Genomic DNA, 20,324 nt, shown 5'->3' with positions numbered 1-20,324 from the left:
TTGGGGACAAATAGTTATATCTGAACAAATTATGGAGCTATGTTGAAAGTATTCTATGTTTTATTTTATATGCCAAGTATACCAAATAAGAGTTATAACTAGCATATGTGCTTACTATGTATCACTGCTATAAGTAAGTAGTCTGTAAAAAAAAAAAAAAAAAAATCTCAGAACAGTGGTTCCCAAATTCCAATGCTAGAGTGTGAAATAGTGTGTATATCTTTTCTAATTAGTGTTTTTGTTTTCTTTTGGTAAATACCCAGCCATGAAATTATTCAATCATACGGTATTTCTATTTTTAATTTTTTAAATATTTTATTTATTTATTTGACAGGGAGAGAGAGAGCACAAGCAGGGGGAGAGGCAGGGAAAGGGAGAAGCTGGTCCCCCACAAAGCAGGGACCCTGGTGCGGGGCTTGATCTCAGGACCCCAGGATCAAGATCTGAGCTGAAGGCAGATGCTTAACCAACTGAACCATCCAAGTGCCCCTATTTTTAATTTCATGAGACTTCATACTGTTTTTTACAGTGGCTGTATGAGTTTACATTCCCACCAAAGTGTATTGAGGGGTCCTTTTTCTCCACATCCTCACCAACATTTGTTATTTCTTGTCTTTTTGATTTTAGAAATTCTGACACGTGTGACATACTATCTCATTGTGATCTTCATTTGCATTTCTTGATAATTAGTGATGTTGAGAATCTTTTCATGTGTCTATTTGCCATCTGTATGTCTTTTTTTTTGGAAAAATATCATATTGTTTCACTCATATGTGGAATCTAAAAAAAAAAAGAAGCCAAATGAATAAACAAAAAAGCAGAATCAGACCTATAAATACAAAGAACAAACTGATGGTTGCTAAAGGGCAGTGATAGGAGGATGGGCAAAATGAGTGAAGGGGAGTGAGAGATACAGACTTCTAGTTATGCAACAAATAAGTCATGGGAATAAAAGGCACAGTGTAAGGAATATAGTCATCATACTGTAATGATGATAGCTACACTTTTGGTGAACATAGCTTAATGTATAAACTCATCAAATCACTACATTGTACATATGAAACTAATTTAACATTGTGTGTCAACTACACTCAAATGAAGAATAAATTTACATAATTTTAAAAATTATGCTATGTACTTTCTGTATTCTGGGATGTTAAAAATATATATATTTTAATAAAATGATTATTTGGATAATGGTAGTTTTTTGCTTGTTTGCATTGATGTCCATATGTGGAAAAATAACAATTGGCAAATTATTGTCAGTCACTCATTTTTTGAAATTCTATTATTCTGTGGAATCCCTACATTTGGAAATCATGCATAGGCATGGTTCTGGTTTAGAACTACCTAGTAAGATTTGTGGTGTATTCTATAAGGAGACTTTCATCTTATGTCTCTTCCTAGATCATCAGAGGTAAGAATACTAGTAGAAACTGTTTTTTGGGTGTTGAGTTTGATAAGTTCTTTATAGATTTTGGAAGCTAACCCTTTATCAGATGTATCATTTGCAAATATCCTCTCCCACTCCAAAGGTTGCCTTTTAGTTTTGTTGACTATTTCCTTCACTGTGCAGAAGATTTTTATCTTGATGAAGTCCATAGTTTATTTTTGCTTTTGTTTCCCTTGCGTTAGGATACATATCTAGTAAGAAGTTGCTATGGCTAATGTCAAAGAGGTTACTGCTTGTGTTCTCCTTTAAGACTTTGATGGTCTCCTGTCTCACATTTAGGTCTTTCATTTATCTTGAATTTATTCCCAGTGTTTATAGCAGCATTATCAACAAAAGCCAAATTATGGAAAGAACCAAAATGTCCATTGAGTGAAGGATGGGGAAAGAAGATGTAGGACACACACACACACACACACACACACGTGTATATATTATATATATATTTATTATATAAATATGTATTATAATAATATATGATCATATATATGCGTGTATATGTATATGTGTATATAATATATAATCATATATATGTATGTATACATACATATATACACATATGTGTATACACACATATATGATTATATATTATTATAGTACATATTTATATAAAACATATATAATATTTACATAATAAATATATATTATATATATAATGGAATATTATTCATCCATAAAAAGAATAAAATCCTTCCATTTGCAATGATGTAGACAGAGCTAGAGAATATTATGTGAAGTGAAATAAGTCAGCAAAGTACAAATGCCATATGATTTCACTCATATGTGGAATTTAAGAAGCAAAACAGATGAACATAGGGGAAAAAAGAGAGAGGGGCAAACCATAAAATAGACTCTTAAATATAGAGAACAAACAGAGATACTGGAGGGAAGGTGGGTGAGGGATGGGTTAAATGGGTGATGGCTAGTAAGGAAGGTAATTGTGATGAGTACTGGGTGTTGTATGTAAGTGACGCATCACTAAATTCTACTTCTGAAACCAAAAAAAAAAAAAAATAGAAATAGCAACTTTTAAATTTTTATTTATTTTTTTAAAATTTCTTTTAGTGTTCCAGAAATAGCAACTTTTAGAAAATTGTTCATTTCTTTATTTTAAGTAGGTTCCATGCCCAGCGTGGGGCCCAATATTGGGCTTGAACTCACACCCCTGAGATCAAGACCTAAGCTGAGATCAAGAGTCAGATGCTTAACTGACTGAACCACCTGGGTGCCCCTAGGCAATTATTTATTTTATAAACCATAATTTACCAGTGTTTCTTGCTGTTTTTTACTTACTATTTTAACATTTCAAGCAAAGGGTTCTGAAATCAGTTTCACTTTTTGCTTTTCATAAACTTTTGTTCACGCTTGACTTCTCTGAGAATTCCAATGTTATTGAAGGGCAAAAGTTCAGAAAACCTCAAATACTAGGATGATTGAGTGAATCTTTGTAAGATCTGCTTTATGGATCTAAACTTGGGGGACTTAATTCATTGGGAGAATCTCTATAAAAAATAGAAATTTTACTTGTATGGAATCTCTGTTAATGACTGCTGTACCTTTTTCCAGAGAGCAGACCTGAAGTACTTTCTGTCACACATCTGATAGAGACAGTTAATGAAGTTTCAAACTTAGCATTGCTCATGAAATCGTGGTAAACCAAGATTTCTGTATGGAAGAGAGTGTTTTACCTCCCAACAGGTATGGACTCTTCTATTTTTTTTTTTTCATTTTACTCCTCCTGTGATAAGTATATAACACAAATGACTCTTGATCAGGATTGAAGCGTTTTTATTAATACAGTTAATTTTGAGTATGTCTTAAATGGTACCAACAAATAAAACAGAGGAGTGTAATTACCAGTGTAATTATTAGTTTCGTGTCAAAGCAGAAAAAAATATATTTAAACAGGAAGTAAGCCAAAGAAGTTGTTGTCAGAATGTTTATTTTGGTATGCCAGTTAATAATGAAATACAGAGTTAATTTCAGATCTTTTTAGACAGCCTTGGAAGAAATAGCTCACAAAGGTTATTCTTTTGTCTACAGATCAAACAGGTACTGGTGAAAAGAGTATCTTTCTAATAGTGGCATTGCCAACTCTTCATGAGGAAAAATTTCAGAGAACATTTCTGTCTTATAAGCAGCCTAATAAAAATTCTGGGAATTAAGATCAGAACCACATTGATAAAGAATGCCTCTCTAAAATGAGGCTTTATTCTGGTTTTTATTAATTACACTCATATTGTAAGACATAAATAAAATTCTATGAATTAAATACTTCTTTTTTTAAGATTTTATTTATTTGACAGACAGAGATCACAAGTAGACAGAGAGGCAGGCAGAGAGAGGGGGGCGGAAAGCAGGCTCCCCGCTGAGCAGAGAGCCCGATGCGGGGCCCGATCCCAGGACCCTGAGATCACGACCCGAGCCAAAGGCAGAGGCCCTAACCCACTGAGCCACCCAGGCACCCCTGAATTAAATACTTCTAATAGCTTGTTAATAGTTAAATGGGTAAATTAATTTGTTGTGCCCTAATTGTATAGCATTTCTAATTTCCCACTTTAGGGGTTCTATTTCTAAAACACTTTGCTCTGTGTTTCTTTTGATCTTCATACTTCTTAGTTTTCCCTTACCTGTTGTTAACAGGTACTCATGCCAGGCACAGCTTTTCCAAAAGAGGTTTCCATCAAAAGACAAATCTCCTAGCATATTCCTCACCTTTACTATCTCTGAAACTCAAGTTAGATTTTTTTCCTGCTGGCTAGGGTGCAGAGAAAGTGAAACTAGGAGAGTGAAGATCTGTTAAAGTGGCTGGGGTTGTGGTGGTGATGAGGGGTGGGTAAATGAAGCAGAAGGAATAATACTATTCAGAGCTTGATTTTTAATTGTTCTGTTATTAACAGCCTTATTCTAGTGTAGCAATGCAAAAAGTATAACAGAAACAAAGTTGAAATAGAATATGGGTTTATCTATTTTGTATATAGATATTGACTATTGGTTTTACCTTTGGTCTTATAAAATAACACTAATTATAGTTATAGATTCTAAGGAAAATCTTATTGTCAGATATTTGTACAACAAACATTGAGCACTTACTAGGTGTAAGGAACAATCCTTAATGCTGGGAACATATAGGTGACTAGGATGCTAGCTTTACCACAAGAGGCTTCTGTATCAGAGATAGTCAAATAGTAGATAGCTACTGTGCAATGATAAGTTCTCTGACATCTAGTATATGGAATTCTATGTTTGTGTTCAGCTGCCCAAGGAGTGTCAAGAAAGACTTTCCTCATAAGGTGACACTTGAGTTTTGGAGTATGAACAGGTAATTTTCAGGTGGTCCGGGGTGGGGGTGTAGGTGGGGAAGGATTCTCCTGGAACTGGAACTGTCAAGTCACAGGCATAGAATAGTGAAAGACATTATATATTCATTTTAAGTAGGTTGTTATTGTTGGAGCAGTGTGTAAAAAGAAGGAAGGCAATAAGGTTGAAGTGACAGAAGAGGATCCTAAAGGGTCTTAGAGACCATGTATCCTGCTGGTGATAGGGAGCCCAGAGAGGACTTCAAATGAGCATGCCAACATGACCAGATGTATATCTTAGAAAAACCATTGATTTTAGCAAGAATATGTGGCATTGCATAAGACTTTGTTGGGGAAGGAAGACCATTTAACAGGCTACTGCAATAGTTCAGATAGGAAATGACAATAGATAGAGATATTTTGGAAGCAAAATATCTGGAATTTGGTGACCAAGTAGATAAAATGGTTTAGGAGAAGGCAGTTAGAAGGACTCCAGTACACACCAATTATGTATGTATTATCTCACAAATGGGATTGGTGTGTTGGGAGATGAACTTTGACTTTTTTACCCATTTATTTTTGTAATTGTTTGTAAAGGTTTTAACAAAATCATGTACATTTTTGTATTTTTTGAGGGAAAAGGGTTAAGCTTTCTGGACTGCACAAACAAGGAACAGGTTTGAATGGAGATGATAATGAGTAATCAAGGAGGAATTTTTTTCTTAGATTTCAAAATGGAAAGAAAAAGAACATCTAGTTGAACCTATAAGTCTATGGATATAAAACTAAGGCACACAGCACTTTACCAATGAAAGTTAACCATTCTCCCCAAAGGTAACCAGTATTCTGATTATTAAACACCACAGGTTATTTTGCTTGTTTTGAGGTTTTATATATGGGAGTGTATAATATAAATTCTTTTTTTTTTTGTCTGGAAAAAAAGAAACTAAGGCACACACTTATGTTCGATGCAAAACCAGGGCTAGAACTCAAGGGCTTAACTCCCTACCTAGTTCATGGTTCTTCCTACTGCAGGATGAGGGCTTCTCTGGAACCTTGAGATACCCTCCTGAGAGGATTTGGCTAACATCTTTGCATTTGACACTAAATTTAGTTTATTCATTCAAGAGCTAACTATAGCTCTTGGCTTGGCAATTCAGTGATCTTTCATGATCCTAAATGCTATTTGGGATTTAAGAAATTATTATCCTGATTATGATCAGTTCTCTGGGTAAAGAGCAATTTGCTCATTTAAACTTTTTACAGTTTGGAAGGCAGATTCATGGAGACAATGTACAATGCTTTTTGGGACCATCTGAAGGAGCAACTATTGAGTACTCCCCCTGACTTCACCTGTGCTCTTGAACTTTTAAAAGAAGTTAAGGAGGTGAGTAACAACCCTCCCATTTGTGGATGTTAAGTTCCTGAGCATACCGAATCTTTGGATTGTTGATGGTTATCAATATCTTAAGTTGCATAACGCCTCTCTGAACATGGTCCATTGCTTAAATAGACCATCTAGAGAAGCTTTTTTTCTTTGCATGATATGAAGCTCGAAAGGTGATATGTTGCTATAATGGCACAGTATGTCATTCAATTAAAAAGATTTTCACTAATCACTTACTATGTCTTGTTTTTAAGAAACACATAAGTGAGTAAAGGATCCCTTGCCCACAAGGGCTTTTGAGCCAAAAGGCTTATACTTTTGAGTCAAAAGGTTATTTCAAGTGACCTTTAATGGTTCCTTTACTTATTTTATCTTTGATCTTTGAAGTAAAAATAATCTAAAAATGTCTTTATTCCTTATTAAGAGTGCTTCAATCACCTTGTGGTGGTGTGTATTTTATATATTTTATATCCTGCACTTATTTTTATCACACTCTTATTTTTATTCATATTTTAATATCCTTATGATCAGAATATTATATAGCACTATTGTTATTACTGATACCAGTGAAGCCTTGAACTATAATTGGCCCCTAAACAGAAAGAAATACTATTCTTTTTTTTAAAGATTTTATTTATTTATTTGACAGACAGAGAGAGATCACAAGCCAGCAGAGAGGAAGGCAGAGAGAGGGAGGGGGAAGCAGGCTCCCCGCCGAGCAAAGAGCTCAGTGTGGAACTCAATCCCAGGACCCTGAGATCATGACCCGAGCCAAAGACAGAGGCCCAACCCACTGAGCCACCCAGGTGCCCCAGAGAGAAATAGTATTCTTCTTTAAGAAATTTAGAGACCTATTTTCAAGACTTCCAAAAGACATAGACTAGGATGTCTTTGTTTTAAGGAGGTTGTTTATTGGAGAGTGATTGGGTTTCTAAACAATTTGGCTCCATTGATTTTCTTTTATGGACAGATCTTGTTATCACTGCTATTACCACACCAGAACCGCTTAAGAAATGAGATTGAAGAAGCTCTGGACATGGATCTCCTTAAGCAGGAAGCAGAACATGGGGCCCTGGATGTCCCTCATCTCTCTAACTACATTCTCAATTTGATGACCCTCCTATGTGCACCAGTCCACGATGAAGCAGTGCAGAAACTAGAAAGCATGACAGATCCTGTGCAGTTACTAAAGTAAGAAGCGGAATATACTGTCCCTGAAATCTGCCTTAAACAACTATGTCAGAAAGCTCGCTCCCTGATACTGTGTTATAGCTCCTGCCTTGTCTAGCTCTTCTATACTGAAGAACCAACTAATACCTTTTTTTAAAGATTTTATTTACTTATTTGACACACACAGAGAGATCACAAGTAGGCAGGGAGGCAGGCAGAGAGAGAGGGAGAAGCAGGCTCCCTGCTGAGCAGAGAGCCCGATGCAGAACTCGATCCCAGGACCCTGAGATCATGACCTGAGCCGAAGGCAGAGGCCCTAACCCACTGAGCCACCCAGGAACCCCTGACTAATACCTTTTATTTTGCTCCCTAGACTATTGGCTTTTATTTTCCAAGGACAGACTCTCAAGGCCTTTTTGGTGATATTCAGGTCATTTGTACCCCTTTTAAGAAGTGATGCTAAGAGAGAGTACAATAATTCTTTCTTCCAGAGATTTCAAATAGCCTTTTCCCAAATGTTTTCCTATGTATCTTAACGTAAAGCCCATGAGGGGACAGCAATGAAGATTATCCTTGTTTCACAGCTGGGAGAATCAAGACCCAGAAAGGTAAATCGTATGCCCAATTAGATAGAAATTTAATCATCATCATTCCAACTCCTCACAGTTGGTTGTTAGGACTTTGGTCATTTTCCTTCCACTGAATACTCATTCTGAGAAAATAGTGGCAATATTGGAAAGAGTTCTACATTGGTAACTAAAAGGACAAAAGACATATTTGTCCTTACCCCTGACAACAATGCACTCTGTGGCCATTGTCCCCTAACCACAGTGTTCTTATTTGTAAATTGAAGTTGGATTATTGTTTTTAAGGTCCATTTTAATTCTAAAATGCTGGAATTTTAGGAAACCTTGCTTGAGTTCCACCTCTCCACACTAGATTTCCTTTCATAGCGTAAATATTTTATTTCTCCTTATGACAGGAGTATCTTCCATGTTCTGGGCCTGATGAAAATGGACATGGTGAACTATACTATCCAGAGCCTTCGACCCTACCTGCAGAAACATTCTGTCCAGTATGAACAAGCTAAATTTCAGGAACTCCTTGATAAGCAGCCTGGTATGTTTAAAATTTAAGTGTAGGAAAGGGAGATTTGACCTTGGGTTTGCCTTCTTACAATGATAAAATATATTTTTTTAATTTTCCTTTATCATGTTATGCTAGTCACCATACAGTACATCATTAGTTTTTGATGTAGTGTTCCATGATTCATTGTGGGGTATAACACCCAGTGCTCCATGCAATATGTGCCATCCTTAATACCCATCACCAGGCTAAACAATCCCCCCACACCCTCTAAAACCGTCAGTTTGTTTCCTGGAGTCTGTAGTCTCTCATGGTTCATCTCCCCCTCTGATTCACCCCCTCTTCATTTTTTCCTTCCTTCTCCTAATGTCCATCATGCTATTCCTTATGTTCCACAAAGAAGTGAAACCATATGATAATTGACTTTCCCTGCTTGACTTATTTCACTTAGCATAATCTCCTCCAGTTCCATCCATGTTGCTGCAAAAGTTGGGTATTCATCCTTTCTGATGGCTGAGTAATATTCCATGTGTATATTGGCCTCGCCTTTATCCATTTGTCTGTTGAAGGACATCTCAGCTCTTTCCACAGTTTGGCTATTGTGGACATTGCTGCTATGAACATTGGGGTGCATGTGGCCCTTCTTTCCACTGCATCTGTATCTTTGGGGTAAATGCCCAGTAGTGCAATTGCTGGGTCATAGGGTAGCTCTAATGTAAACTTTTTGAGGAACCTCCACACTGTTTTCCGAAGTGTCTAGATCAACTTGCATTCCCACCAACAGTGTAAGAGTGTTCCCCTTTCTCCACAACAGCTCCAACATTTGTTCTTTCTTGCCTTGTTAATTTTTGCCATTCTAACTGGTGTAAGGTAGTATCTTAGTGTTGTTTGATTTGAATTTCCTTGATGGCTAAAGATGATGAACACTTTTTCATGTGTCTGTTAGATATTTCTATGCCTTCTTTGAAGAAATGTCTGCTCAAGTCTTCTTCCCATTTTTTGACTTGATTATTTGTTTTTTGGGTGTTGAATTTGAGAAGTTCTTTATAGATCTTGGATATCAGCCCTTTGTCTGTAGTATCACTTGCAAATATCTTCTCCCATTCTGCTGTTTGCCTCTTTGTTTTGTTGACTGTTTCCTTTGTTTTGCGAAAGCTTTTGATCTTAATGAAGTCCCAAAAGTTCATTTTCGCTTTTGTTTCCTTTGCCTTTGGAGACATATTTTGAAAGAAGTTGCTGTGGCTGATATCGAAGAGGTTACTGCCTATGTTCTCCTCTAGGATTTTGAAGGATTCCTGTTTCACATTGCAGTTTTTTAGCCATTTTGAGTTTATCTTTGTGTCCAGTATAAGGGAATGGTCGAGTTTCATTCCACTGTATATAGCTGTCCTATTTTCCCAGCACCATTTATGCAAGAAACTGTCTTTTTTCCATTGGATATTTTTTTCCTGCTTTGTCAAAGATTGTTTGACCATAGAGTTAAGGGTCCATATCTGAGCTCTCCATTCTGTTCTACTGGTCGATGTGTCGGTTTTTGTGCCAGTACCACACTGTCTTGGTGATCACAGCTTTGTAATATAGCTTGAAATCAGGCAATGTGATGCCTCCTGATTTTTTTTTCTTTTTCAACATTTCCTTAGTGATTGGTGTCTTATCCAGTTCCATACAACTTTTAGGATTATTTGTTCCAGCAGTTTGAAAAATGTCAATGATACTTTGATTGGGATGGTGTTTAAAGTATAGATTGCTCTGGGCAGCATAAACATTTTAACAATGTTGATTCTTCCAATCCATGAACATGGAATGTTTTTCCATCTTTTTGTGTCTTCTTCAATTTCTTTTCCATCTTTTGTGTCTTCGTCAAATTCTTTCATGAGTGTTTTGTAGTTCCTTGAGTATAGATACTTTATCTCTTTGGTTGGGTTTATTCTAAGTTATCTTATGGGTCTTGGAGCTATTGTAAATGGAATAGATTCTCTAATTGCCCTTTCTATAGCTACATTGTTTGTGTATAAGAAAGCAACTGACTTCTGTGCATTTATTTTGTATCCTGCCACATTACTGAATTGCTGTATCAGTTCTAGTAATTTGGGGATGGAGCCTTTTGGGTTTTCCACATAAAGTATCATGTCATCTGCAAAGAGAGAGTTTGACTTCTTCTTTGCCAATTTGAATACCTTTTATTTCTTTCTGTTGTCTGATTGTTGTTGCTAGGACTTCTAGTACTATGTTGAACAATAATGATGAGAGTGGACATCCCTGTTTTGTTCCTAATCTCAATGGAAAGGCTCACAGCTTTTCCCCACTGAGATTGATATTCGCTGTGGGTTTTTCATAGATGGATTTTATGAAGTTGAGAAATGTTCCCTCTATCCCTATACCCTGAAGAGTTTTAACTACAAAAAGATGCTGTATTTTGTCAAATGCTTTGTCTGCAACAATTGAGAAGACCATGTGGTTCTTCTCTCTTCTCTTACTTATGTGTTCTATCACATTGTTTTGCGAATGTCAAACCACCCTTGCATCCCAGGGATAAATGCCACCTGGTCATGGTGGATAATCCTTTTAATGTGCTGTTGGATCCTATTAGCGAGGATCTTGTTGAGATTCTTGGCATGCATATTCATCAGGGATATTGGTCTGAAATTTTCCTCTTGGATGGGGTCTTTGCCTGGTTTTGGGATGAAGGTAAAGCTGGCCTCATAGAAAGAGTCTGGAAGTTTTCCTTCTATTTCCATTTTTTGAAACAGCTTCAGGAGAAGAGGTATTATTTCTTCTTTGAATGTTTGGTAGAATTCTTCAGGGAATCCAACAGGCCCTGGACTCTTGTTTTTTGGGAGGTTTTTGATCACTGCTTCAATCTCATCACTAGTTATTGATCTATTCAGGTTTTCAATTTTCTCCTGTTTCAGCCTTCATCATTTATAAGTTTCCAAGAATGCATCCATTTCTTCCAGGTTGCTTAATTTATTGTCATATAGCTATTGATAATAATTTATGATAATTGTACTTATTTCCCTCATATTAGTTTTGATCTCTCCCTTTTCATTCATAATTTTATTAATTTGGGTCCTTTCTCTTTTCTTTTGGATAAGTCTGGCCAGTGGTTTATCGATATTATTAATTCTTTCAAAGAACCAGGTTCTAGTTCCATTAGTGAGCCCTACTGTATTTCTGGTTTCTAATTCATTGATCTCTGCTTTAATCTTAATTATTTCCATTCTCGTGTGTGGATTAAGTTTAATTTGTTGTTGATTCTCCAGATCTTTAAGATATAAAGATCGTTTATGCATTTGGGTTTTTTCTATTTTTTTTTAAATTTCTTTCCAGTATTCCAGGATTTTTCTGTTTTCTTGAGTGAAGCTTGAATCGCTATGTATTTTCCCCTCAGGACTGCCTTTGCCATATGACATACATTTTGGATTGATGTGTCTTTGTTCTCATTGGTTTCCATGAATTGTTTAAGTTCACTTTGATTTCCTGGTTGACCCAAACATTTCAGCAAGATGGTCTTTAGCTTCCAAGTATTTGAATTCCTTCCAAACTTTTTCTTGTGGTTGAGTTCAAGTTTCAAAACATTGTAGTCTGAGAATATGCAGGGATTAATCTCAATCTTTTGGTATTGGTTGAGCCCTGATTTGTGATCCAGTATGTAGTCTATTCTGAATAAAGTTCCATGCATGCTTGAGAAGAATGAGTATTCTGTTGTATTAGGGTAGAATGTTCTGTATATATCTATGAGGTCCACTCGGTCCAGTGTGTCATTCAAAGCTCTTGTTTCCTTTTTTATTTTCTGCTTAGAATATCTGTCTATTGCTGAGAGTGGAGTGTTGAGGTCTCCTACTGTTAATGTGTTCTTATCAATTTGTCTCTTTATTTTGGTTAACAGCTGGTTTATGTAGTTGGTTGCTCCATGTTGGGGGCATAGATATTTCCAATTGTTAGATCTTCTTGTCGGGTAAACCCTTTAAGAACTATGTAGTGTCCTTCTGTATCTCTAATTATAGTCTTTAACTTAAAATCTAATTAGTCTGATATGAGAATTGCTACTCCAGCTTTCTTTTGAAGTCTGTTGGTATGAAAGATGGTTGTCCATCCCTTCACTTTCAGCCTGGGTGCATTTTTAGGTTCAAAATGAGTCTCTTGTAGACAGCATATGGATGGATCCTGTCTTTTTATCCAAACTGCAACCCTGTGTCATTTTATGGGAACGTTTAGGCCGTTCATGTTGAGAATGATTATTAAAAGATATGATTTTATTGTCATCATGTTGCCTGTGCAGTCCTTTTCTCTATAGATTGTATTTGTTTATTTCTGTTCTATATCACTATTGGGATCTTTCTCCTTTTATAGAACCCCCCCTTAATATTTCTTGCAGGGCTGTCTTAGTGGTCACATATTATTTCAGTCTCTGCTTGTCCTGGGAACTCCTTATCTCTCCATCTATTCTGAATGACAGCCTTGCTGGATAAAGAATTCTTGGCTCCATATTCTTCTCATTTAGTATCCTGGATATGTCCTGCCAGGCCTTTCTGGTTTACCAGGTCTCTGAAGACAGGTCTGACATTATTCTGACATTCCTCCCTCTGTACGTAAGGAATCTCTCCCCCCAACTGCCCTTAAAATGGTTTCCTTGGTTCTAAGATTTGTGAGTTTTACTATTACATACCTGGATATCAATCTGCTCTCTTTGATCTTGGGTGTGTTCTCTTTGCCTCTAGGACACAAATGCTTGTTTCATTCCCCAGATTAGGGAGGTTCTCAGCTACGATTTGCTCAAATATATCTTCTAGTCCTCTCCCTTTCTCCACACCCTCAGGGATCCCAATAATTCCAACATTGGAATGTTTCATGACGTCATTTATTTCTCTAATTCTGTTTTCATGGATTTTGAGCTGTTTGCTCCAGGCCTCCTCCTGCTTCTTTTCTATCAGTTTGTCTTCCAGATCACTAATTCATTCTTCTGCTTCATTTACCCTGACTGTTAGAGTATCTAGATTAGATTGTATCTCATTGATAGAATTTTTAAGTTCTGCCAGGTCCTCTCTCATTACTGCCCTTAGCAAATCTATGTTGCCATTAATAGTTTTCTCCAGACTGACTATTGTCTTCATAACTGCTACCTTGAAGTCTGTTTCTGACATCTTGCTTAGATCCATATCCATTAGCTCTGTGGGAGAGACCATTGTCTCTGGGTCTTTTCTTTGTTAGGAGTTCCTCCTCCTAGTCATTCTGTTGAGTTATGTTTGAGGGGTATACAACCAAAAATATCAACCACAATCCAGGCAAGATGTACCCTGGGAAGGTTTGGAGCAATTGGAATTCACCACCAAAAAGAAAAAAAAAAAGCCAAAATGAGACCTAAGAGTAAGCTTTATAAAGTACAAAATCAAAAACAAACAAAAAGACCGACAAAACAAACAAACAAAAAAAAAAAACCAAAGAAACCCAAAATAAAAAGGGGGGGGTGACAGGAAGGTGGCTATAATCCCTTGATGTGGGCAAAGAAGGGTATTTCAATTCTTCCTGGGTGTATTTTGTTCTCTTTGTTAGAGAACTCTACTTCTCAGAGATACAGGGAAACTAAAACTGATGTGTGTGTGTGCATGTATATGTGTATGCATATATATATATATATATACATATATATATATTATACTGAGTAGGAAAAAGGAGTACATTGAAGCTAATGTCTGTATATATAAAAAAAGAAAAAGGTATATGTATGAAAAAGTTCAAGTTAAAAAGTTACTATGGAATATGTTATATTAAACATCTAGTTGAAAGGATAAATAGGTAAAAAAAAAACATGAAACATGAGAAAGAATTAAAAAAGAGAGAGAGAAAAGTTGTATTTAAGGAATAGACAGGCTGTGAGGCAAAACCATGAGATTAATATACTGTTTTCCCCTGGTGTTGGTGTTTTACAGTTTTATGGGGACCCTGTGGTTGTTGTCCTCTTGTTCTTTCAGCTTGTCTTCTGGGGGGAGGGGGCTGCCACATTGCTTTGCAGTTAACCCTGTTTTGGCTGAGTTGCCCTTCCCCTTATCAAGGGGCTGGGCTCCGTGGAAACTGGTTTTCCAGGCTTTTATTCTCTGGAGGCTTTTGTCCTCTGGTGGCTTTTGTCCTCTGGTGGCTTTTCTCACCTTTGCCTTTTCAGAGGGTCAGAGCAAAATAAACTGTCCATACCTGGACCAGTGCCTCAGAGGGAAGGCACAGTCTGCTCCTCTCTGAATCCTTCAGAACACAGAGACACCTCTCTGCAAATGCCATTGAATACTGCAGCCTCCCACGGGGGATGTGCCCCCAGCGACCCTCTCAGTGGTCAATGAAGGCCCCAGCTTATCTCTATACTCCAGTGCCACCAAAACTGGGAGAGATCCCAGTGAAGGCAACCCATGCCCTAACCATTGCCGTTCCTGGGACCACGGGCTCCAGTCTGAGCCAGGTCTTCTTGGTGGTAGCAGCAGGAGCTGCCAGTCCCAGAGATTGCTGACTCAAGTCTGCACCGGGTGGCAGGTGGCTGCTGCGGTGCAGTCTTGGGCTGTGGGCTTAGGTCTGTGCCTGGAGGTTCCTGGTCCCACTGCCTGCCCCTTAAGCCCCCTTGTTCTTTTTGAGTGCTGTTATCAGTCCCTTCCCATCTCACAACCAAGGGTCTCCAAGCTATCACTGGTCCCCAAGTGCAGGGTGCTTTTGCACTGAGGTATTACTTTCCAGTGGCTAGCTTCTTGTGGTCCCCTCCCCCCTTCATTTATGCTTTGACATCTGTCTGTGCAATCACAACTCCATCCTTCGTACCTCTCAACTGATGATCCCCTGACCCTGTATAATCTTACATCTTAGGCTGATTTCATGGGTGTTCAGAGTGGCTTGGCAGATATCTAACTAAATTAAGGGGATGCTTGAAATGGAATCCCCCACTTCTCCACTATCTTGCCCTCCTCTCGATAAGATATTTTCTAATTTTTGAATAAAATTTCTTTTTTTCCAAAGGAAAAATATTTAATATAAAGATTTAAGATTCACATCATGATAAATGATCTAAAATTGAATACCTTATTGTGATAAAATTTCAACTTCTGCATTTTTTTTCCTATTTAACTTATCTTGCCTCCTTTTTTTCCTGTGTTTTTCTTTTACTTTCACCCCACCTCTCCCTGTCTATGGTTACATTGAAAGATTCCCTTCCTCTTCCCAGTAGTTTAGAAAGCCTACTCTTCCACAAGCTACAAGGATTAACACTAATTTTAACACATCCTTTAACTTTACCAACATCTAAGTAGTATCTGTAAACTTCCTTTCCCCTACTCCCCACGTATTCTGTTCACAGTCCATCCTTCTGGGTAGAGATGTGGCATTTTAATTTCATTTTCCTTTTTTACTCTTGCTGTGGGAGGAAGGTAATATATATTGTGAATAAAAGCTTCTTTTTTGAGTAAGAGGTAGTGAAAAATATTTCTCTAAGACAGAAAATCCTACAAAATAATATTTACTGACCAAGAGTATATCTTAAAACCTTAGCTTTTAACCCTTATATATTCTCTTTTGTGTCATAGGTCTCCTTGATTGCACCACAAAATGGCTAACCAAAGCAGCAACAGACCTCACTACATCATCTCCAAGTTCTCTTGGCTCTCCCAGCTATCTCCAGCTTGGATCGTTCACCTTCAAATTGGGCAACTAACAACTCAGAAATCCCTAATCCCACAATGGTGCTATACCAGGGTTACCTGAACCTTCTTCTCTGGGATCCTTACAATGATGATTTCCCTGAGGTAAGAATGTGTGTTAGAGCATTGTTTGTTTTGTTTTGTTTTGTATTTAATGTCTCTACTAGAACCCCCCTCTCCTGACCTAGTCTTCCCTGTTTCAAAAGACTCTGCTGATGGATAGAATACGGCTACAGGAGATGGAGTCCCAGTTGCACCAGTTAACCATCCTGGCCTGTCTTGCTAGTAGCCAGAAGTTTCTCTGGTAATGTTTTATTCAGCTCACCTGAATTTGTGAATAAACTGAAATGCATAACCAAGGCCCTGACAAAAGAATTTAACTCCAGGTAAGCTTCATAGACAGATCTTTTTTAGAGTTGAAAATAATATATGGTTTTTGGGACATAGGAAGATAATATAATTATTGGTTATTTGTCATCACACACCACAAAAAGGACCTTGGGAACCACCTGCAAAGATTGTTGGTGCCTTTTGATAAGTCATATTGAGGCTTGGGATAGAGAAAAATAAAACTTCTTCCCAAGAGGAGAGTGTGGAGGCTAGTTTACTACAAAGCATTCATTATCATGTTTTCTAAAAATGAGTCATTATATATTTGAATGGGTGACACTGGGTTTGTGTATGTATATCCAGAAGTTTATCAATTGATCATTAATACTGATTTATCATCACTGCATGTAGGGTACCACAACCAAAATAAAAAGAGGAATCAGAAGTTTAGGTCTCTTAACTTATTTATAATTTAACTGATGAAATAGGAAAAACACAACTATGGAAAATCCCCCAAGAAAATCTTAAAAAAATATTTAAGGAACTGACGTATACTGAGTGGGTTCAGTCATAGACCTGAACCCTTGTCCAATTTATCTTGTTTCTTTTTGAAGTCTAAAATAGTGCTATATTTGTGAATTTGTTGTCACCTTGAGAGTAACAATGAAGGTTTTTAATCTGTACATGGGGTCCTGCTGTCTACTAGTGGTGGGGGCTTAGAGTGGACCAGCCTTCTGTTAGGGGCTCTCCAGGCTTTGACCCTATGCCAGGGCCATTCTGCTTTCTGTCCATTTTCTAGGCCTCAAGAGACTATGGTGAGTGTGAGTGAACAACAGTCCCAGGAAATCCATCAAGGACTCAAATAAATGGACCTTACTGCCCTGAGCAGTGAAAACACATCATCTCTTATAGGCCAACTCCAGAATATTGCCAATAAAGAGAACTGTGTTTGTAACATCATTGGTAAGAGTCCCATAGTAGTGATAGGGAGGGGTGTCAAGAATGTTTAGGATGAGGAGGTAGACTTAACTTTGGAAGCCAGTTACTGAAACACTTAAAAATAGAAAAGCACGATCATTGGGAAAGTCTTTGGGCTTTAGTTTTCTCATCTATAATATGCAGGATTGAAATGGATCTCTTTCAGTTTGAAGAATGAATGTATGGTTTTAAGGTGGACCTGCAGCTAAGATATGTAATTTCCAGGTGTGAAATACTGTCCCCTCAACCCTATCAAGTTATCCCTGGTCATTTTCTAGCTATAGTCCAAGATCTATGATGGAAAACCATTTGCTTTAAAAGTTACTGTGTGGGCTTCTACTTCCCTCCAAGGAACTGATACTGACTTAGGTTGTAGGACATATTCTATGCTGGAAAGGAAGCAGTGAACTTGGTGAGCTTTCTTCTAACTTTTGCATCTTAACAGTCTGATTTGGATGTGTGGGCACTGGTTGCAATGTATGCCTTTTTTTTCCACTATATTTTATTTATTGAGGTATATTTCATACATGTCTTTTTAAAAATTTTTTGTTAATTTCAGGGGTAGAATTTAGTGATTCATCAGTTGCATATAACACTCAGTGCTCATTACATCAAGTGCCCTCTTTAATGCCCATCACCCACTTACTCCATTCCCTCACTCACCTCCCCTTCAGCAACACTCAGCTTGTTCCCTATAGTTGAGTCGCTTATGGTTTCCCTCCCTCTCTGTTTTTATCTTTTTAAATTTTCCTTCCCTTCCTCATGTTCATCTGTTTTTTCCCTAAATTCCACATACAAGTGAAATCATATAATAATTGAATTTCTCTGACTTATTTTGCTTAGCATAATACCCTCCAGTTCCATTCATGTCATTGCAAATGGAAAAATTACATTTTTTTGATGGCTGAGTAATATTTCATTGCCAAGAGAGAAACAGCTTCCCTTTTGAGCAAGAAGCCTGATGCAGGACTCTATCGCTGGGTCCTGGAATCATGATTTGAGCTGAAGGCAAATGTTTAACTGACTGAGCCATGCAGGCGACCCTAACATACAGATCTTCAATGACAGTTTGATGAATTTGGCAAATGTATGGGTGCACAACGCCTCACCCCATTGAGATATGGAACTTATCATTACTCACAAAGTGTTCTTGTGCTTCGCCCAGACAGTCCTGCACCATTCCCTATCCCACAACCACTGTTCTGATTTATCACCATAGATTGGTTTGACTGTCCTAGAATTACACATAAATGGAATCATGCATTATGTTCTGTTTTGTATTTAGCCACTTTCACTTAACATAGTGTTTTAGAGATTTGTCCACGATTGTTGCAGAGATCTGTGGTTCCTTCCTTTTTATTGTTGAGCAGTGTTCCAGCGTATGAATATACCACCCTTTCTTTAGCCATCTGTCTGTTGGTTTGGGTTGTTTCCAGTTTGGGGCCATTATGAATAGAGCTTCTTTTTTATTTATTTTTTTTAATTTTAATTTCTTTTCAGTATAACAAAATTCATTGTTTATGCACCACACCCATGCTCCATGCAATCCGTGCCCTCCGTAATACCCACCACCTGGCTCCCACAACCTCCCACCCCCTGCCCCTTCAAAACCCTCAGATTGTTTTTCAGAGTCCATAGTCTCTCATGGTTTATCTCCCCTTCCAATTTCCCTCAACTCCCTTCTCCTCTCCATCTCCCTATGTCCTCCATGTTATTTGTAATGTATGCCCTTTTAACTTCAGGTACAATATCTGAGATCCTCTTGTTAGGTCAGTGCATACCAGGAGCTCACTTAAAACCACACAATCTTATGAACATCCAGAAATTTGCTAGCTCAACATCTTTTGATCATGCATTGTTTTTGTGAGCTTGATAGCGTCCCCTTCTCCAAAATGAAGCAAACAAATCTCATTTATACAGTTTATCCAAATGAATGGGTAGGTCAGTGAATATCTTAGTTAACTTTCATGAGCAGAGAGTACAAGAGCATTGTGAATTTCTCCTGAAACCTCTTTGATCTTCCCCCTTTTCCTTGTTTTTCCTTGCTCACAGATCAGCGAATCCATTTGTTTCTCAAATGTTGTTTGGTTCGTGGCATGCAGGAGTCTCTGTGAGACTTCCCTGGAGGCCTTAGTCTCATTGAAGGAGAACTGACCGAACTAGGCTGGAAGTTTTTCAATTTGACGCATCACAATCAACAGGTATTTAGCCCCTACTATGCTGGAATCCTAAGAAATATCATCCCTCCAGCCCAGGCACAAGAAACAGAAATGGAGTCTGTCTGATAATGCTGGACCCCAGCTATGGCAACAGGGACCCAGGAGAGAGGGCTCAGCATGTTCTTGGGATGACATCACCTGTGGCCAGCAGAGCAGCTAGTCTTCTTCCTCACTACAGCCAGGACACAGATGAAGGGTTCAAGAAAGTAACACCGACTGTTTCAACCTCCTTTATTAATAAACTTCCAAGCTGCAAGAAAACATCATTTCCTTTTGTGCCGCAACTGAATCTAGATTCTGTATTCTTATATTCTAATTACCTGAGAAGTCAGCGGACCCTCAGTTTTCCTTTTACTGACTGATAATTCTTCAGTATGCAGATGGTTGAGCAAACATCAGGGCACCAGGTACTGACATTATTTTCCATAATAGAAAATAATTTCCTTGAGGGCTATGAAAACTCTTTGTGGAATGGAATTATCTAGAGTATGAATATATAGGCTCAGAAAGTCAGAAATTTACTGAGCTACAGATCAAGAGAGGGCATAGAACCCCATTTCCAGTGTCAAATTTCCCTATCATTTTAAGTGATTTAGCAATAGTAAGAGCCCCCACCTCCTGTACTAGAGTGTGGCATGAAGCAGTATGAAAACTGGGGACTAGATGTAAGTTGGTATTGTCTGCTAAGAAGCATTCAGTTGAGGACAGTTCTCAGCCTCTACAGGACTTATGTAT

General features: G+C 37.7%; 1 pseudogene across 1 annotated transcript; it reads left to right on the top strand.

The window, feature by feature from the left end:
* Positions 1–6,040: 6,040 nt before the first annotated feature.
* Positions 6,041–19,655, top strand: LOC308337046 (T-complex protein 11-like X-linked protein 2; annotated as a pseudogene). The gene is made up of 7 exons: positions 6,041–6,136; positions 7,137–7,327; positions 8,289–8,425; positions 15,949–16,167; positions 16,269–16,448; positions 17,192–17,355; positions 19,423–19,655. The product of its transcript is annotated as a T-complex protein 11-like X-linked protein 2 (transcript).
* Positions 19,656–20,324: the final 669 nt, after the last annotated feature.

Source organism: Martes martes (assembly GCF_963455335.1).
Source record: "Martes martes genome assembly, chromosome: X".
NCBI classification, from domain to species: Eukaryota; Metazoa; Chordata; class Mammalia; order Carnivora; family Mustelidae; genus Martes; species Martes martes.
Note: the sequence above shows the minus strand (reverse complement) of the source record. Positions and strands in the feature narration are given on the sequence as shown.